The following is a 15,727-nucleotide window of genomic DNA, read 5'->3' as shown; positions in this document are numbered from 1 at the left end:
AATTTCTTGTGAAAAGAGAAGTTTTTAAATTGTTTGAAATTTTATGGTCCAGTATTATACAGTTGGTCGAGTTTAGGTCAGGTAGCATCACAAACCCTATCCTAGCGTTGGATGCGGCCAAAGGGTGTTACATTTAGTGGTATCAGAGCATGGTTTAGTCGATTCTAAGAGTAAACTAGCCAAAGTATGAGTCTAGCTATACATGCCACGTATATGCATATTGATAGTGTGATGATTCCTGATGATTATAAATTGTTTTTATTATAGTAATGGATCCTAATAGAACTACGACGGATGATGTGGAAAGTAATGCACCGGATCCCGCAGAAGGGACTGCGCCGATAGAGAGTAAGCCCTTAAGTATGGGCTAAGACAGAGGGGCTAGGGAAGCCTACCTCTAAATCATGGATGCTTGGTATACAGAGTTCGTTCGTGCAAACCCGAATACTTCACCTCCCCCACCTCCTCTGATTCCTCAGTATGACCCGGTGGCTCCGCAAGGTGTGGATGTGTTCAAGAGAGAAAAGCCTCCGGTAGAAAAGATCCGGAAGCACGGGGCTGAGGAATTTTGGGCTAGTGTAGATGATGACCTAAGTTTTGGCTAGAGTATACCATGAGGGTATTTGATGAGCTATCATGCACACCTGATGAGTAAGTGAAGTGTGCCGTGTCACTTCTACGAGACTCGGCTTAACAGTGGTGGAACACTCTCGTGTCTGTAGTACAGAGAGAAAGAATAACTTGGGAATTCTTCCAAGAAGAGTTTCGAAAGAAGTATATTAGCCAAAGGTTAATGGACAAAAAAAGAAGGAATTCCTAGGGTTGAGGCAAGGTAATAAGACTATCACAGAGTATGTGCGTGAGTTTGTGAAGCTCAGCAAATATGCGCGAGAATGTGTATCCACTGAAGCTACTATGTGTAAGAGGTTTGAGGATGGCCTCAACGAAGACATTCGAGTGTTTGTAGGCATCCTAGAGTTAAGAGAATTTGTAGTACTAGTTGAGAGAGCGTACAAAGAAGAAGAGTTGGTGAAGGAAAGGAGGAAAGCAACCAGCGAGTCGCAAGATTTAAAGAGAAGACAGATAGGGAAAGCATATCAGTCCTCCTCCAAGAGGTCAAAAGAGTTTACTACCCTATCGAATACTTCGGTTGGATATTCGAAGAGAAACAAGAATCGACAGAACATAACATCTGAAGCCCAAACTACTTCAGTGGCAAGTGTTGGTAGTGCTCGGCCAAATAGGCCAGAGTTTTTGCAATGTGGAAGATGCCACTTGGGAAAATGCCGAGTAAACGAGAGGAGCTATTTCAAGTGTGGGTCACTTGACCACTTTATCCGCGAGTGCCCTGAGATGGACGAGAGAGAGAGAAAACAAGAGGTGAAAGTAAGCAGTGCTCCCTTGAGGGGTAGGCCTCAAAGGAACCCCGGGAGTAGGAATAGTAGTAGAGGTACACTAAGAGAGACCACGATAAGGTCTGAAGGCAAAGCGCCAGTAAGGACCTATGCTATACGAGCTCGAGAAGAGGCAGAGTCTCCAGACGTGATCACGGGTACCTTTTCTATTCATGATATAACTATTGTTGCTTTAATTAACCTGGGATCTACCCACTCTTACATATGTATGGAATTAACTCCTCATATAAACATGCTAGTAGAGTCCACTAAGTTTCTAATAAAAGTGTCTAACCCATTAGGTAAACATGTATTAGTGGACCGAGTATGTAGAAATTGTCCTTTGACGATTAGAGGCCATTTTTTTCCAGCTGACCTGATGTTGTTGTCGTTTAATGAATTCGATGTGATTCTTGGGATGGATTGGTTGACCTCCCATGACGTTGTAGTAGATTGTGGGAGAAAAGTAATTCAGTTAAGATGTGAGGATGGAAATGTTCTTCGTATTGGGCTAGATAAGTCAGATAACTTTTCTGTGGTAATATCATCTTTGGCAGCCGAAAGATATTTGAGAAAAGGTTATGAAGCTTATCTAGCTTTTGTGCTGAATACCCAAGTGTCCCAGTTGAAGATTGAGTCAGTACTAGTGGTTTGTGAGTTTATAGACATTTTTTTGGAGGAGTTACCAGGGTTACCCCTAAAGAGAGAGGTTGAGTTTGGTATTGAGTTGGCTCCTGGTACGACGCCAATCTCGATTACACCTTATAGGATGGCTTCCACTGAGTTAAAAGAGTTGAAAGTACAGTTGCAAGAGTTAATAGATAAAGGTTTTACTAGACCAAATTATTCACTATAGGGTGCTCTAGTACTTTTTGTGAAAAAGAAGGACGGGTTGATGAGGTTATGTATCGACTACAGACAGCTTAATAAGGTGACAGTGAACAACAAGTATCCCTTGTCGAGGATTGATGATCTCTTTGATCAGTTGAGAAGAGCCTCTGTGTTCTCTAAGATAGACTTAAGATCGGGCTACTACCAGTTAAGAGTCAAGGAACAAGATGTACCAAAGACCGCTTTTTGGACAAGATATGGGCATTATGAGTTTCTTGTTATGCCTTTTGGATTGACAAATGCCCCAGCGGTTTTTATGGACTTGATGAACCATATCTTCCAACTACATTTGGATAGGTTCGTCGTCATTTTTATTGATGACATCTTGATTTATTCGCGTAATGAGAATGAGCACGCAGAGCATTTGAGAACTGTGTTACAGATCTTAAGGGATAAGCAACTTTATGCCAAGCTTAGTAAGAGCGAGTTTTGGCTCAAAGAGGTCGAGTTTCTAGGACATATAGTGTTGGGTGATGGAATCTGAGTTGATCCAAGTAAGGTCTCCGCTATTGTAGAGTGGAAACCACCGAGGAATGTGATAGAGGTCCGCAGTTTTCTGGGGCTAGCGGGATACTATAGACAATTTGTAAATGGATTCTCCATGATAGCTACACCGATAACAAGGCTACTGTAGAAAGATGTCAAGTTCGAATGGACAGAAGAGTGCCAACAGAGCTTCGAGAAGTTAAAGGCTTTGTTGACCGAAGCCCCAATTTTAGTGCAACTTAAGTCGGGCAAGGAATTTGTAATTTTTAGTGATGCCTCCCTAAACGGTTTAAGGTGTGTGCTAATGCAAGAAGGCTGGGTTATAGCATATACCTCAAGACAACTAAAACCTCATGAGAAGAATTATCCGACTCATGATTTAGAGTTAGCAGCTGTGGTGTTCGCACTGAAGATTTGGCGACATCATTTGTATGGTGAGAGATGCCGAGTATTTACAGATCACAAGAGTCTAAAGTATATAATGACTTAGAAAGAGTTGAATTTGAGGCAACGACGATGGTTAGAACTAATAAAAGATTATGAGTTTATTATCGACTATCATCCGAGAAAGGCGAACGTAGTCGCCGAAGCTTTGAGTAGAAAGTCGTTATTTGCCTTGAGAGCTTTGAACGCTCAGTTGACTAGGTCTATTGATGGATCAGTCCTAGCAGAGTTGAGAGTCAGACCGACTTTTCTTTATGAAATCCATGATGCACAGAAAGATGACAAGAAACTACAAGCTAACAGAACTCAATGTGAATCAGAGATTGAGTCAGATTTTCGTATTAGTACCGATGGGTGTATAATGTTCAAAGATAGAGTTTGTGTACCCAAAGATCGTGAACTCATTCAGAAGATTTTATGAGAGGCACACAGTGGTTGTTCGTCAGTTCACCTGAGTAGCATGAAAATGTACAACGACCTTAAGAAAATGTATTGGTGGTCGGGTATGAAAAGAGACATTTTAGAGTTCGTATCCAAGTGCCTAATGTGTCAACAAGTAAAGGCTGAACATCAAGTGCCTTTGGGTTTACTTCAGCCTATTATGATTCCCGAGTGGAAATGGGATCGTATCACTATGGATTTTGTGACCAGTTTGCCTCTAACCCCAAAAAGGAAAGATGCAGTATGGGTTATTGTCGATAGACTCACTAAGTCAGCACACTTCATACCAGTGCGTGCCGACTACTCCCTTGAAAAGTTGGCTGACTTATATGTATCTGAGAAAGTGAGGCTTCATGGTGTGCCGTTAATGATTGTATCTGATCGAGACTCGAGGTTCACCTCGAGGTTTTGGAAGAAGTTACAAGAAGCTTTAGGAACTAAGTTGAGTTTTAGCACAGCATTTCGTCCGCAAACTGACAGACAGTCTAAAAGAGTAATACATATATTTGAGGACATGTTGAGGTGTTGTGTTCTCGAGTTTCAAGGAAGTTGGGAAAAACACTTACCATTGGTTGAATTCGCCTACAATAACAGCTATCAATCTAGTATAAAAATGGCACCTTATGTGGCTTTGTACGGGCGAAAGTGCTGAACGCCCTTATTATGGACTAAGTTGAGAGAGAGTCAGACTCACGGGGTTGATTTGATCAAAGAGGCTGAGGAAAAGTTAAAGTGATTCGTGATTGTTTGAAGGCCGCCTCGGATAAACAAAAATCCTACGCGAATTTGAAAAGAAGGGAGATTGAGTTTGAAGTCAGGGATAAGGTATTTTTGAAAGTTTCCCCGTGGAGGAAAGTCCTCAGATTTGGTAGAAAAGGCTAGTTGAGTGCTCATTTTATAGGACCTTATGAGGTTAGCGAGAGAGTAGGGCCTGTTGCCTACCGTTTGGAATTGTTGCCAGAGTTAGAAAAGATTCACGATGTGTTTCACGTGTCTATATTACACCGATACAGATCAGACCCTTCACATGTAATTGCGCCAACTGAAGTTGAGATTCTTCCGGATATGACTTATGGTGACGAACCAATCAAGATCTTAGCTCGAGAGGTCAAACAGTTAAGAAATAAGAATATACTACTTGTGAAGGTTTTGTGGCATAGACATGGAATCAAGGAAGCAACATGGGAAACCGAAGAGTCTCTAAGAGAGCAGTATCCAAACTTATTCACCGGTAAGATTTTCGAGGACGACAATCCCTAAGGGGGAGAAATGTAAAACTCGATTTAGGGCCTAATCGGAATAGCAGTCTCGGGACCACAGATTCGAGGATAGAAAAATTATTCTTATTATTTTTATGAGGTTATAGTACGATATTATTAGTGCATGAAAAATTTGGTGAGTTAATTTCAATTTTTTAAGCCCGATAGCGAAAAGGACTAAATCACATAAATGGAAAAAGTTACATTTTAGTACCCAAATGTGTTAAATAGCTAGAGGATCAAAACTGAGGGCTTTTAAAGGGCAATTACACCCTTTAATACTATTGGCCGGCCATGTGATGAGTTTTAAACAAATAGTCAAAGTATTAGGTGGATGATGTCATGATTTGGTGAAAAAACAATGCCTAAAAGCCTAGCTATCATTTCCTTCTTCTTCATCTTCATTCTCCACCAAAAATATCAGCAAAACTGGTGTTTTGGAAGCTGACAACTTACAGCAACATATTCCTCTCATAATGTAAGTGATCTTGATGATTTTCACATTTTTAGTATGCTTGTTTCATGGGCTTTCAAATGAAAGGTATATTTTGCATAATTATTGAAAGTTTAGGATGTTGGCATGAAAGGATTTGTGATGTTTTCGGAGTTTTTATGGAAGAATATGAGTCCTAGTTGTGCTATAAACAACTTTTGTGAAAGGTGGTAGCATGAAAACACCTAAAATGACTATTTTGCATAAGTTGCAAAATGGGTGGTTATTGTGTAAAATAGTGAGAATTTGGGATTGCTATAGTAGTAAAAAGAGCTTAGCTAGGCTTGAAATATGAAGAAATTCGATAAAAATCAATTTTCAGACATAGGGGTAAAATGGTCATTTTGCCAAGGCCTAGGGGCAAAATGGTCATTTTACCAAAGTTGTAAATTTATGAATATCTAATTGTGTTTAGTGACTAAATGGATGCATATTGTTATATAGATCAAGATTTTCCAAAACCAAGCCTAGACCGGGGCAAAGCCAAGCAATCTGATTAAGCCGTGTAGTCAAGCACTTTTTGTAATCCGAGGTAAGTTGTATGTAAATGGTACAACTGCATTGTTAATACTAGTATTCATATTGTCATTGTATGAGTTGTTAAGTTATAAATTAAGAAAGCTTTCAATAAGAATTATGCCGTTGAAACCTTAGGATATGAACTAGATATTCGTGCCAAGACATTGGGTGATTTGTGTGCCAGTGTAAGACCATGTCTGGGACATGGCATCGGCATCCAGACGAGGGCTAGTGTAAGACATGTCTGGGACATGCGTCAGCCATATTATGAGTGCAAGAGTAAGACATGTCTGGGACATGCATCGGCCTCGATAGAGATAGCCAGTGTAAGACATGTCTGGGACACGCATCGGCCAAGAATTGTGCTAGTGTAAGACATGTCTGGGACATGCATCAGCACGCATATATGAGAGCCAGTATAAGACCATGTCTGGGACATGGCATCGGAAATTCATTCCATGTTGAAGGTTCATAGAATATCCAGTAATATCCCTAACGGTTCAATGGTGAAAGTTGTAGTTCAATTTTGATAAAGAAAGGATAATCATGTTACGAGTGTTATAGGTACCTATACGATAAGCATGAGTAATGAGCTTAATTTAGAAAATGAGACTTGAGTAGATGATAATGAGTAAGTTAAGCTATGTTTACCTTTGAGCTATAAGCATGATGGCAAATGGTGAGATTGTTGTTGTATATTTATTTATATGCAACTTACTAAGCTTTATGCTTACTCTCTTTCCTTTCCCTTTTCTTTTAGTACTGCCAAATTGTTCGAGGATCCCTTGAAGTTAAAGATATCGATCACACTATTAGCCACAACATTCGGTATAGTTTGATTTATATTTTTGAAGGTGGCATGTATAGGAATAGACTAGTAAGTTGTATTATTGAGAAATTGTTCATGTATTTTGGCTTAACATAAAAGCCCTCCATTTTGTATTAAGCCTAGATGATGGCTAATATTCATTTTGGTAATGCATGTGATGTTCCTTCTTGAATGAATTGATGTCTTTTGGGATGGAATTAGCATATTGAAATGATATTGTGTAAGTTGTGCAAAATGGGTGATAAATGGCTTGGAAGATAGCCTAGTTTGTCCACACAGGTGAGACACACGGGCCTATGTCTAGACCGTGTGTGACACACGGCTCACCTCTATGGGTGTGTGTCATGGCCGTGTCTCCCCTGCACTTAAAACTTTAAAGTCATTTTAGTACACGGGCAGGCCACATGGGTGTGTGCCCATGCTGTGTCATAATGTCAGTATGCATGCTAGTGGTACAAGGGCAAGAGACACGGCCGTATGTCTCGGCCGTGTGAAGGACATGGTTATAGGGCACGGGTGTGTGCTTGGGCCGTGTGGTTTTGGCAGAATGTCAAGGTTTTTAGACTCAGGTTCGGGACATGGGCATGTCCCTATCACACGGTCGTGTGTTCTATATCCACACGGGCGTTTGACGTCTTGATGTATGAAATTTTCTAAGTTTTTCATGAGTTCTCGATTGGGTACTGAACTACCCCGGACGTATGTTTTGGGCCTCATAAGCCTATATATGAGACAGATTGCTTGTGAAAAGACAATTTTTTAAATTGTTTGAAATTTCACGGCCCAGTTTTATACAGTTGGTCGAGTTTAGGTTAGGTAGCATCACGAACCCTATCCTAGCGTTGGATACGGGCGAGGGGTGTTACATATATAAATATTTAAACAATTCATTGCATATACAGAACTTGTAACGAATGAATAATTTCCTTATAGAATATTTAATCTATATTTTTAAACTTATACGAGTCATGCAAATACGCAAGATAATTATCCGTTAAACTAAATTTTATTACTAACCCTTTTCATTCATATAAGTTGTGCGACATTAAGGTGTTGGTCTATAGGTAATTTATTTGTATATATTTAATAATATATAAATACCCCAAAAACCTCACTACCATGCACACATTTATATATACATCAACCATATTATAAGTACATATATTTAATTATAAATGAGTAACATTTGAAAAATCCCAACTATTATGACATGACCAATTACTGAGTACACGTATAACCTACCTTAGTTTTGTTTAGCATCCAAAAAGAAATATATAGCCAAATCACAAAGTACCATCACAATCTTATATACTCAATACACTTTCAAAAATAACAACACAAAAATGACCAACATTCCATACGACATTGTAATCATATTAAACCTAGGTCATAACCTTATCAAAGTCGAATGCAAGCCCAAGATTTTAACCATTTTCGAAACAAGAAATGCTTGCCCAAAATATCAAACATAACATTAACATAATAAAATAGTATATACCGAATCTATCTCAGGCAATTATATTCACTTTCAATACCTTGTACCATTATCAGACCTGTCAATGAGGTACATAAATGATAAGTATAACTTACCTATAATTTAATCACACTTAAAATAATATGTTTACCATACATTTGACTAAATTTTATTAAATAAAACATATACAGTATATATATATCAATACTCATGTTCGATGAACACCTAACCAAAACACATAAACTGAATGTATCCACTCATTATTGAAATCGAGTTCAAGCTAATTCCCGTTCATTTTACCTATACCAATGTCATAGCAACATCCATTTTCAAACATATAACATTTAACACATGTATTATACATATCATGCCATGCAACATTATAACTAAAATATATTAAACCACAATCAAAACATAACTAAACCAAACTTAAGAATTTACCCATCTTCACATGGCTTAAAATACACACATTCAAAAATAAGTCCAACATTTCAAAGCATAAGCCAGCCTATACATGCCATAATTTAAGTTTAGCTAATAAGGTACCAGACAGTAGATAGTGTGATGAGCTTGGCTGACAATCCTCGAGACTTCAAAATCTATAAAACAAAGTAAACATAACACATAGGGTAAGCTATCAAAGCTTAGTAAGTCATAAGCAAATAAACAACTCAATGGCTAATTCAACTTAACTAAATTAAACTAGATTACTATATCAATTCACATTAAATCCAGGCACTTATGTATTCATGTTACATACGAATAATCATATACATTTATATACAATTTAGTTATCACTATAACCGAATGCTTATATAGCCAAAATTAACAAATTATTCCCTAACCCTCAAGGCCGAATATTCCTTAATTACCTAGTTCACAAACTCGTAAACATAAAAACTCATAGATCATAATATAGTCTCATGTACATATACTAGTCATTTGGCCAAATACACATAAACACATATGCATAAAATTAAGTCTCATTCAATAATGTGCAATAGGCCAAATACACTTACCTTAACTTTAACATACATCAAACTAACTCATACCTGTCCATTTAGCTCGATTTACATACTCGAACTCGTCTTATCTTTGCCCGATGAACCATTCAGAATTGGATAGGACACTTGGATAATCACATAAATCGTACAATGCCAACGTCCCAGACGTGGTCTTACATGTAGTTACAAATCGATGCCACTATCCCAGACAGGGTCTTACTTGTAAACACATATTGGAATCACATATCGATGCCATGGTCTTACTCGCAGACATATATCGGAATCCTATGTCATGGCATATGTATCCTAACTATTCCTAAGGTTCATACGAGGCTTTCGAACGTCGTAACTCGATCAAAACAAAGTCATCACATAGTTGCCAAGCTTAACAACATTCGGATATTGCATTTATAATTTCATACATCTCAATTCAACATATATGTTTTGCATTTAATTAAATTTAAGTAAGTCTATTTGCTTATAAACTTACCTCAGATGTCATAAAACGGGACGGGGCTGCTAGTCGTCAACTTTCGTTTTTCCCTGGTCCAAATTCGATTTCTTTGGTTCTTGATCTAAACATGTTCAAATTAGGCTCATTCAAACATATTTTCATTCAATTTAGTCCGAAGACACATAAATAGGCAAATTACCATTTTATCCCTAACATTTACAATTTTTACAATTTAGTCCCTATTGCACGAAACACAAAATACACAAAATTTCGGAGCACTCATGTTAGGCCGAATGGTACCCATGCCTATACAAGTCCATCTATTTTATCAATTTCACATTTTAGTCCCTCAAATTATTATTTTTTCAATTAAGTACTAATTACTCAAAATCATCAAAAACTCTAATATAAAATATGTTAATTTAAAACATATCTTTCATTTTTCATCATCAAACAACAAAAATCACAAACTATCAACAATGGCACAACTCAAAATATTTATCAAAATCAAAAATTAAAGCTTGGGTCTTGTAGTACTCGAAGCAATATCTCAAAAACGTAGAAATTATCAAAAACCGAGTTGAACACATACCTTAATCTAGCTTCAAATTGGTCGAACCCTAGACTTTTGTTCTTTCTTTTTCCTTTGTTTTATATCCGGTCAAGAGAGAATGATAAAAACATAGTTTAATTTATGTTATTATAAGATATATATGTTTTAATATTTAAATTACTTTTATATCCTTAATGTTTTAATACAAAAACCACATAGTATATCTCTTAAACTGTCCCACTAATTTATATATGGGATATTTACAATATAAATGCCCCAACTTAGAAAGCTACTAACTATTTGGCCCTTATACTTTAAACTATTAAATTTAAGTTCTTTTATTTAATCACACACCTAAACGACAAAATTAAATCACGAAAATTTCATAGATATAAATTCACACAAAATAAACACAGAAAATAATTTTAAAATATTTTTTTCTAAATCGAATTCGTGGTCTCGAAACCACCATTCAGATTAGGTTCTAAATCGGACTGTTACATTCATAATGACACATATAACAAAATGACCAAGCCCCTATACATGCTACATGCTCAAAATGCTAAATTTCATCAATACCCAAAATTATAGTTTTGATAGTGTGAGGCGAATCTCTGACGATCCCCAATACGAGCTAGCTTAGCGACATTATAAAACATGAAAAATAAACGGAGTAAGCTATATAGCTTAGTAAGCTCATATGTAAGAAATAAGCAAACCTTACCATACATTTAACATTCAAATAATTTAATATAATACAATGTAATTTACCATATTATCATAATCATAATTCATTCCATTACAACTTACCTCGAATTCATCCTTTTACGAATTTAATAGTCGTAAGTTTTAAGCACATACCTGAACCATCTTGTAATAATTTCATATTCAATTCTCATCTTTGGCATACCCAATGAACCACTTGGAATAACAATTTCGGATATTCAGGAGAACTTGTACATAGAGTGCCACATATGTAGTCATTGCTACCTCTATCTCATAATACATAATTGCTTACTTTTGAGCCATCAACAGGTCTGCTCATACAAGCTGTCAGTCAAGACGTAGCTACATAGTGTTGCTAACACAAGCTATCAAGTAACCGCAACATATGTCGGTATACTCAGCCACCGGTAGAACGTACAGGACCAACATCCGAATCACATAACATAATACCCTAGTGACATTCACATGTATTCTAATCTATTCTCGCTTACCAAAACATCGTCAAACGTGACTGTAGAATTAAATTCGTCCACAAAAATCAATCATACAGTTCATACAATATTAAAGCATTTAAATACAATTATATTAAAGCTTATTTGACATACAAACTTACCTCGGTTATAAAAACAACTATTAGTTCGATTGAGCCCACAACCTTGTTCTTTCCCTGGTCTAAACTTGAACTTCATTTTTATTAATCTATAATATCAAATGTAACTTATTTAATTATCACATTATTCAATTCATCCCAAAAACACACTAAGGAAAGAATTGCATTTTTCCCCTAAACTTTTAACATTTTACATTTGAGTCCCTAGGCTCGTAAAATAATTTTCTTTCAATTTATTCTCAACCCAAGCCTAGCTGAATTTTATCTATACTTAAAACAACCCACATTTTTTATTTATTCACATTTTAAAATACATTTTACAACTTTTTACAAATAAGTCCCTATTTGACATTTTCATCAAAAATCACTTTGTAAATGTTGTTTAACTAACAACAATCATGCATTTTCTACCATTAAACATCAAAATACAAGCTTATTCAACATGGGTAAAATTCTAGAATTTGATTTTCTTTCAAATTGTCCTTAGAATAGCTAGATTAGGTTGAGACAACTTTAAAAACATAAAAATCATGAAACACGGGGCAAGAATGGACTTATAATCGAGCTTGAAGGTGGCCAAAACCCTAGCTATGGAATCCCTTGAAAATAGGAGGATGAAGATGAATAAAATTTTTGACGTATTTTTAGCTTATTAAATCATTTAATTACTAGTTAACCAAAATGCCCTTAGTGTAAAACTTTGGAGAGTCATCTAACCATGTCCATTTTTGTCCATTATGAAGTATAATGGTCTAATTACCATTTAAGGACCTCTAATTTAAAGTTTCATAGCAATTAAACACCTTTAGATAAGGGAATTCAAGTTTGGCACCTATTATAATTTAGTCCTTTTAGTCAAATTGAGTACTCAATCGATAAATATTCTTAATGAAATTTTCACACTATCATTGTATCATGCTGTAGACATTAGAGAAATAATAAAATAAACATTTCTACTTCAGATTTGTGATCCTGAAACCACTGTTCCAATTTGACCTAAAAACTGGCTGTTACATAAAGTGTTCATGGATAAGCCAGACCAATTTTGGGTTAATTCTCACCTAAATAATTTCCTAGGGTCGTCCAGCCTATGATTTAAGTTCTTTCTCTCTTAAAAAGCTGATCTGCTAAGAAAACCCTACATAATAATTAGTTAATCACACCTCCACTCGCTAATCCCCTACAAGAGGATTAGCTCCTCATGGAATCCATAAACATAATAAACTAGATATTAAAGATATGCATAAAGAATAAATCAAGAATAAAGTTTAGAAAATCCTATTTGTATTCAATTGATGAAGTGAAATAATAGTCAAATGTTTGATCGCATTTACAAAGCAAGTTCTTTGAAGAACATGAATAGAAAGGAACTGAAAATAAACTTAAATCCTAAAAGAAAGGTAATCTAAAACTAAAATTACAGAGAAAAATTTAGAATATGAAAAGTTATCCTTAAACAAGTGCTAGCTCGGCCTATTTATAAAATTAGGGTAGCCGTTGTCCCTATCCCTAGGTTATCTGAAATTTTCGAGTTTAATTTCCATTGTGTTAACCAAAATCCACTAGCTCATAGTTGTTTCCCGTACAAGGCTGATGTCATAACACCCAATGTCTGTGTCACGACATTGAAGGAAATATGCTCTAGTTCAGGGGTTACTTCATGTGTGTGTTACGACATCTGTCCCGTGTGAAATGCTATACGAATTATGCAAGTATACACATTGAATCAAGTAATGAAGTGATAAGTGAGATCCTCTCCACATGGATCAGATTAGGTATAAAATTTGTTAAGTTATTATAATGAATTATGATTAATGTTATGGCAAAACCAAGTTAAGTACGCAGTGGTAAATTAAAATAGTAAAGATGTGTGCAAAATGTATATTGACAAATACTGAAAAATGCTAAGGCAAAGCAAGAGTAAAAATGCAATGGCAATTACGAGAATATTTACATAAACAATCTGTGAGTGAATAAATAAATAAATAAGAATGATATGACAAAGATACTATGGCAAAGGATTAAGGGTTTACGATGTTGATTCGGAAGGTTGGGATTACTAGGAATCTGCTCTTACTTTTACTAATGCCTCAGCCAAATCGTGCTCAATCTATTGCTCAGAAGACACATAAAGTGACATTCTTCTTTCACGAGCTAGATCTTAAGTTACCTAGCCTGTGTCTATAGGCCTTAGCACAATACCTTGCATTGTTTTGTCTTTATTCTATACAAATACTGCTCTATGTCTAGAGTCTGCTGTAAGTATTTGGTAGAATACCTACTTGTATCATTCAATTCCAGTCCAACTAATCTAACCTTTTTAGAATTAGATTTAGTTTATGGTCATACTACAAACTCATCTATGTCTAGAGAATGTACGTATACAATTGGGAAATAAAAAAAATTGAATGAAATAGTTAAAGAAAATATATGCTTCAACCATTAACGAAAATAAAAGTTTCACTATGTAATCCCAACCCTATGAGATTTAGCTCATGGGTTGGAAATTAAAATTCAAGTTCAAAATAACACTCAACATCGTTTCAATTAAATGAATTCACATGAGAATAGATTAAGAAATAATGGAAGAACTTAGAAAGATGGTTGTCGCCAAGTCAATCCATAATCCAGCAACACAGTGTCCTGTGGTAGCTGAGAGGGACTGCCTTCGGTTTCCTCCACACCCTTTAGTGTTTCCTTCTTTAGTTTTTTATAAGCTTTTCTTCATAGTGTAACTCCAACAACCTACTATATTTTCTTCTATTTTTTAGGTACAATTTTCTGGCACAAGTAGAGTTGGGCTAAAACTGGTATGCGTTGAGTGTTGACTCAGACATCTTCCTGAAATTGCTTTCATCTTGGTAAACTGTCCAACCTTTTGACCTAGCAAACCTTTACTCCTTTATTTCTTTCTCTACATCCTGCACTTGCCAAACCACCAAACACAACTCTTCCACTTGCAATTAAAAGTACCTAACATTTAAACATAGTCCAAGCACCTAATGCAATGATAAAAATACCAATGAAATGTCCAAAAATGAAACTAAACATACCAAGTACAAGCAATTAGCTAGGTCTAAAGGCATGAAATATAACTCTTTCCAAGAGTTATCACACCCCTAAACTTGAGTATTGCTTGTCCTCAAGCAAAATATGCATGTGTGCATGAATGCAAAAATATTGCCAGAACATATACCTATCATGTACTGTCAATCTATTTGAAGATCAATATATACATCAATTCTCAGCAATCTTATTAAAAACTTGTTCGAGTTTCAAAGGTTCAGTTTAACAAAGGTAGTGTTGAAAATTGCTCCCTAAAAACAAAATTTCCTAAGTACATTGTGTTTTTTGGCCATAGTAAATATCTCCTAATTTACTTAGTTCATTTGTTACCTAAACTCAAGTTACTCTTGCTCTAAGCATACTTGAAGTGTATAAACCATTTATACTTTTTTTCTTTTCTTTCCTTTTTTTCTTTAGAATATTAGTATATTAGGAGATTTAGCATGTCACAAAATTCTTTGATTTGATAATCACAATGGAGCATACACCGAATTAGCTAGTACTCAATCATGTCACAATTTAAATAGAAATCACTCTTGAAGCTAAGGCTTTTGACTTAAAAGATGGATGGAGCAAACAACCACCTCTTTAGCTACTTAGCCTATTACTACAGCTGAGTGCACCTAATTTATTTACTTTCTATTACACGCTATTACTTAAACTCACCTTTCCAGTCAACAACATGATGGAGCAAACAAAGTGGTGCTGACTTACTCGACAATTCTAAGCATTGGAGAGCCTATTGTCCTTTATTTAATAATGTCGAGGCAATATGACTAAATTTGGCTTCAAAAATCTCTAAGTTCATTAGAAGATACTCACTATAATCCAAAAAAAAAACTGAGTATAGGACATCTTATTTTTATAAATTGATTTTCAAGCAACCAATCCTAAGCTAAATTCACCTAACCCATTGTCACATATTCTAGGTGTATTGAAGAATCTAATCTCATCATCGAACATTATAACTATAGCTTGTTCTCCTAATAGGCAAACTGTACTTAATAGTTACATTGTAGTGGCAAAATAGATTTAACTATACTAAAATGATCATACATACTAAATATAAAATGCAGCCTAAATG

Source organism: Gossypium hirsutum, chromosome A01 (genome assembly GCF_007990345.1).
Source record: "Gossypium hirsutum isolate 1008001.06 chromosome A01, Gossypium_hirsutum_v2.1, whole genome shotgun sequence".
Taxonomy (NCBI): Eukaryota; Viridiplantae; Streptophyta; class Magnoliopsida; order Malvales; family Malvaceae; genus Gossypium; species Gossypium hirsutum.
This window is presented reverse-complemented; position numbering follows the sequence as displayed.